General features: G+C 40.8%; 1 non-coding gene across 1 annotated transcript; it reads right to left on the bottom strand.

The window, feature by feature from the left end:
• Positions 1-1384: 1384 nt before the first annotated feature.
• Positions 1385-1484, bottom strand: LOC147821671 (small nucleolar RNA U13). The gene has a single exon (XR_015446704.1). It is a non-coding gene; the product is annotated as a small nucleolar RNA U13 (small nucleolar RNA).
• Between the last annotated feature and the right edge of the window lie 4888 nt (positions 1485-6372).

Here is a 6372-nt window from a genome sequence, read left to right as displayed (position 1 = left end):
CTAAATGTATAATAGATAATGTGAAATAGGAAGAAAAGGGGCAAAGGGGAAGGAAGTGGGAGGGCTAGGGGAAAGGATAGAAGGGAATGGGATTAATATGAGAAAATGGAAAAATAGGAACAAAATCTTTGTAAATAGGGAGGAGTGGAGGGGCTGAAGGGAGGGCTGGGCAAGGGTGAAAAATAAGAACCAAGAGAGACTATGGAAAGGTGCAAATTTCCAATGATGAATGTCATTATATTGTATACCTAAAATGTACCAATGATTAGAATGAATAATCGATAACGCAAAATAGGAAGAAAAGGTCCAAAGGGGTAGGGGTAGTGGGAGGGGCAGGGGAAAGGAAAGAAGGGAAAGGAAAAATGCTGAGAAATGGAAAAAACAGAAATAAAGTCTTTGTAAATAGGGAAGGGTGGAGGGGGTGAAGGGAGGGCTAGGAATGGGGAAAAAATAAGAACCAAGATGCATTATGTAAAGGTACAATTCCCAGTGAGAAATGTAAATGTGTTTTATACCTAAAATGTAGCAATAAAAAAATTTTACAAAAAAAAAAAAACGTGCTGAGAGACCAAGAGAGAAGCTGCCATGTCTTTTGTAATTTACTCTCAAATGTCACACACTGTCACTTCCTCAGTATTCTAATCTGCCACACCAATCTTGGTTCATGGGAAAAGACTATACAAGAGGATGCACATCATCTTGGAGTCAGGTGCCACAATTTCAAACTTTGTATGTGAACCAACGTGAGACATGTAGTATCATGATAAGAAGTAGAGATTCTGGAGCCAGACTGCCTCATTCAAATGTGAGTTCATCTATTCCTCATATCAAGATTTATATAATCCTGAATAGCACACTTAACCAATATGTGTCTCAATCTCTTCATTTATAAAATAAGAATGAGGATAGTAGTCAGCTTACAGAATTGTTGGGAGGATTCTGTGAGTTAGTATATGTAAATCCCTAACATACCTCTGGCCCATGACAAGTGCTATATTCGTATTATTATTATCTATTACTTTGTAAATCAGAGAGCAGGACTACAGTGTAGCTCAGCAGTATAGCATTTTCCTAGAAAGCACAAGGCTCTGGATTTGATCCCCAAACACTGCAAAACAAATGAATAAATAAATAAAATTATTAAAAATAAGATGAAGCCGGGCGTGCTTCTTCTGTAATGCACTTCTGTAGTCCCAGCACTTGGGAGGCTGAGGCAGGAAGATCACCATGAGTTTGAGGTCAGCCTGGGCTACAAAGTGAATTTGAGGCAAGCCTGAGATACATACCAAGACCCTGTCTCAAAAAACCAAAAAATAAAAATAAACATGAGATGAAATCAGAGAACTGATTAATGGAATAACCATTTATTTATTTATTATTTTCATATCAGGTGAGTAATGTGCTGGTGTCATAGAAAATTTGAGGAAGGCACATCTCATACAAAGTTGAGAAAGACCAATCATGCTTATGAGCCACAAAGGGATCTGGAACAATCATTTAAAACTTATTATACATTTTACTACATGTTTTATTGTGCATATTTTAAGTTCTTCTCTAGATTATATGCCTAGACACAGAAGTTCTGTGTCAGACTGTTCACATCTTTACAAAGGTATTTATCTATTTAAAAATTTAATTAATAAATTGTTTGAATAAGAAATAGATACAATAAAAGAAATCACTGACCAAAAACTATTGGTATATGGTATGATTCCAGTTATCTAAAAAAATTATATATCTGTACAAAGAAAGTTTATCATTATTTTAATATTATTTGTCTCTAGATTATGGATTTATGAGACAGGACTATTGTTTTTTCTTTCTACTTTTATGATATCAATGTTTTATATAAAGAATTATTAATTTATAATAAGAAAAATAATAAGTTAATTTACAAACATCTGTTTGTAATATTGAATGCTCATTTAGTTTAGTTCTTAACATCCATAAATGTGTGACCTAGCTACACTGGAATTGGTATAGTTAGTAGGTAAATTCTAATCCCCTCATCTCAGACTTAAATCTGAGCCCAAAGCCAATATCAGCAAAAAGAGCTGCACTTTTCCCCAGTTTGTTTATGTTATTTTCCTATCAGAGTAAGTGTGCACTGTGCTGAAATGGACTACAGTAACTTTCAGCACTCAGCAACCCTTTATGGTCCCCACTAGTGTACCATGTACTGTAGTGAACAAGCAAGGGAAATAAGCTATGGTATTTAATATTTTGTCCAAAGAAGAGTTTTGCTGTTGTGATGTTTGCCATTCCCCATGCTTTTAGTTTGCACACTCAAATCTGAAGATGTTGCCCCACTTTACCAAATGCTGCTTTTACATAACAGGTATCCACCCATTCACACAGCAAAGGTGGCTAGGTGGCTACAGGATAGCTAAATCAAGTTTCCACATCTCTTGGCTGAACATCTGGTAGAAACCTTATGGGCCAAATGATCAGGATCAGGTCCAACCCAGATTGCACTTCTGAGGGGAGATGTCCCTGCCTGGCACACTATGACTTAGCTTTTCATTTTCTACTTTTCTATTATCAAGAACAAGATCCCTCCCTATAAAACAAATTCAATCAGTCAAAATTTACCTTTGTTGTAAAATATATTCCTGAAGCTAAGGGATGTAGCTCAGTGGTAGAGTACTTACCTAGCATGCATGACTACTTGGCTTCCAGCCTCAGTAGTACAAAACAAACAAGCTGATAAATAAATAAAACATAAAATAAATTATATTTCTTTTTTAAATAAACTTTTCATTTGGGTATAAGTTTAGTTTTACAGAAAAGTTGCAAATATAGTACAGAGAGTTCCCATAAACCTCCCACCCAGTTTCTAATGTTAACATCTTTCATGACTGTGTGGTATATTTATCACCAGGTATTATTTGGATTTCATCAGATTTTCCCCCTAATGCCCTTTTCCTGTTCCAGGATCCCACCCACAGCTCCACACTGCATTTAATCATCAGGTCTCCTTAGTCTCCAATCTCTGACATTTTCCCAGCCTTTACTTGTTTATCACGGCCTCAATAGTTTTGACAAGTGGGAGGCAGGTACTTTATAGAATTTTTCTCCTGTTTTATCATGATTATACTGTGATTATGGGTTTTGAGGAAGAAGATTCAATAAGGAAGCACCTGACAGGGATTTTATTTTATTTTTTTAACACACTTTTGGTGCCTTTGGTGCTAATGTGATGATACACATTGAATTTTCAAGAGGGGAAGGTATTTCTTTTTTTTTTTTTTTCTCAGTTTTTTATTTTTGGTACCAGGGATCAAACTTGGGACCTTGCACTTTCAAGGCAGGCTGCGGCACCACTGAGCTAAATCCCCATTCTCTATGGCAAGGTATTTCTTACAGAACAAATTTCAAGGGGAAAAAAAGTCAAAAGATACTTTGCTAAGGTAGCTTTTGTTTCCTATATGTTTTTTAGACCAATCATATTTTCTAATCGGATGTCTGTCTTAGTTTATTCTCAACATTTTAAAGCTGGCTCAGCAATAAAGAATCTCTGACTTTCTTCCTTAGAGAAGCACCTCCTGTTAGCTAGGGGCAGAAAGAGAGGCTGGCTTCACAAGATGATTAACATGGGACCTTACTCCCCAGCTCCCCTTTAGTTGAGATCTCAAAGGCATTGCAAATGGATCTAAACTCATTTGGCTTCTTGACTGTCAGGTCCTTTTTGGTGAATGACAGGGGCTTCCAATGATCAGGGCACCTAGAAGGGTACAGATAACTCCTGTACAACCACCACCTTGTCTTACTTTTCTATCATTGCTGAGACAAAACAACACCCAAAGTTAAAGGGGAAAGGGTTTATTTGTTCACAGTTTGTAGACATTTCAGTGGATAATTGGCTGGCTCCAAAGCAATGGCACATGGCAGCAGGTCAAGGCAGTGGAACACAGCAAAGACAAGGGACATTAACAGCATCTTTCTGCTCCTTTTATCTTGTTCAGACTACTTAAGGCAGGAGGCACTCATGCCCTTAATCCTAGTGCCCTAGGGCCTAGCCCACCATGAATCAATCACATGCTCTAGATTCAGCCATGTCTGTAAAAAGCATGAGGGCTCAGGGGGATGTATAAGCATGAGCCATAACATTCTGCCCCTGGCCCCCTGAGACTCATGCACATCCCTTTATGCAAAAAAGCATGCAGTCCGTCTCCAAGAGCTGCCAAAGTCCTGACAGTTTCAGCATTGCTGAAAAGTCCAAGCCCAAAGACTCCTCTGAGATTTAAGGCAAACTCTTAGCTTTAAGCCCCTGTACAAATGAAAAGAAAGGTAAACACTTCCAACATTCAATGGCCCAAGATAGACATTTCCATTCCAAAAGGTACAAACGGGGATAGCAAGGAATGGGAACAAAGCCAGATCAAAATCCAGCAGGGCAAACATTAAATCCCAAAGCTCCACTTCCAGCACCCTGGGCAATCTGTGGCAAGTTGTGAACTCCCAAGGGCTTGAGTAGCTCAACCCCTAAGTCACTGATGGTGGTTGTAGCTCCTGTGGCTTCCCTTAGGGGGCAGCTCTGCTTCCTCCTTACAGTTTTCTTCAGATGATCTATGCTCTTGAATTCTACAAACTTCTGGGGTCTTCACTGCACCTTCAGCTTCACACTCACAGTTTTACCCACCGCCCTCTCAGGGGCACATTGCCTGGCCTCCCAGGCCTTCTTCTGAAATCTGGGTGGAAGCCTTCCTGACCTCACAACTCTTGCATTCTTCATGCATCTAAAACCAGCACCACGTGGATGATGCCAAAGTCTGCTGCCAGCTAGAGCAATAGCTAGTCTTCCCTCTCTCTTGGCTGTAGGGGCCAAGTGCCTGGATTGCTGAGCACTCTGAATCCAATTCCAAGAAGCAAATTCTCTAGGCCACCACCATTCTGCAATATGGTTCTCTGAGGCTTTCTTCTCAGAGCTAAGTCTTTCACTTTTGCAATTTTGAGGCTGCAAAGAGTGGACTCCTCCTGCCATCTTTTCTATTCTCCTGTTCCTTCTCAGCAATCAAGATCTCCTCTGCTCTATCTTTGTAGGCTGCGCTTTTGTTGGAGATTCCTTTCTGGCCAAACTCAGAACATTTTAAATCATTCTGGTGGGCTCTTTGCTCTTGATTCTCAAGATAAATCTGGCTAAAAGCACCCAATAGTAGCCATGCCACTGCCTGAACATCAGACTGTCTTGAAATTTATCTGGCCAGATTAATTAGTCCATCACCCCTAGTCTCAGTCTCAGGCAAAGTCTCTGCACAGGAGCAAAATGCAGACAAAGTTTCTGCCAAGGCATGACACACATTGTCTGGAGTCCAGCAGCCACTGCAGTCCTTCCCAGCAGAAACCTCCTGAGCCTGGTCTTTACCAGCTTTCTGGTCTTCTGAGCTCTGACCAGAATCTCCCATACAATACAGCCTCTCTGAATCTTTCCTAACCTTCCCCTTCCCACAAGCCAGTTCCAAAGGCTCTTGAGCCACATGGCCAGGTAATGTCACAGCAAAAACCCCACTTCTCTGGTACCAAATTATGTTGTAGTCAGGGTTTCCTAGCAAAAAGAATTAATATAAGACACATAATTTATAGGATTATTTTATAATATTCACCCCAAAAGTCAAATGCAGAGGAATGCAATAGATTTGTCCGCACACTAGAGACCTGAAGAATCCAGCTGAGAGCCTGGATCCCACAACAACGTCAGGCACAAGTCCAGCTCAAGGCCTAGAGCCCAAGACAATGTCCTCCATGCGTCCAGCCAGAGCCCTAGAGCCTGTGGCAATGTCTCATGCAAATCCTTATTAAGGACCTGTACTGGGAAGGCCCAAAGACCAGTAGTGGGAGCTAAAAAGCCTATGCCTGTAGAGTGAAGGATTTGTGCCACCAGGCTGAGGGATCTACACGGGAGCTAGGAAGCAATGCTCAAGGTGAAGATCAGAGCTCCCCTGACAAGAATAGCAGCCATTCCCAGTGACAGCAAGGACCTGAGCTCCACCTTTGACAAGAACAGGCTAGTTCACATCAGGAAAACCAGCCACAACAAGAAAATCAACAGCCAATGATCTTCCCCTCCAGCCCTGTTTTTATACTGTTAGCTCAGGTGTAGAGGACTTGCCCAGTATAGTAGGAAGCTCTGGGTTCTCTCCAGAATAGGAGAAAGGAGGGAAATAAAGGGAAGAGAAAGGGATGGGAGGAGAGGGGAACAAAGAGGGTGTGCAGTGGGGAGAACTCAAAATGGAGAAGAACCCAAATGTAGATGTGAATGAGACTAACAGTGAGGCATTGGAGAAATTTCTAGAAGGAGCAATCTTAAGTGGAACTTGACAGGATAAAGGGATATCCATCAGGCTCTAAGGGGAGAAAAGCATCCCAGATGGA

This window comes from Heterocephalus glaber, unplaced genomic scaffold (genome assembly GCF_053883595.1).
Source record: "Heterocephalus glaber isolate CG9 unplaced genomic scaffold, H.glaber_assembly_v1.0 deba00001720, whole genome shotgun sequence".
In the NCBI taxonomy this organism is placed as follows: domain Eukaryota; kingdom Metazoa; phylum Chordata; class Mammalia; order Rodentia; family Bathyergidae; genus Heterocephalus; species Heterocephalus glaber.
Note: the sequence above shows the minus strand (reverse complement) of the source record. Positions and strands in the feature narration are given on the sequence as shown.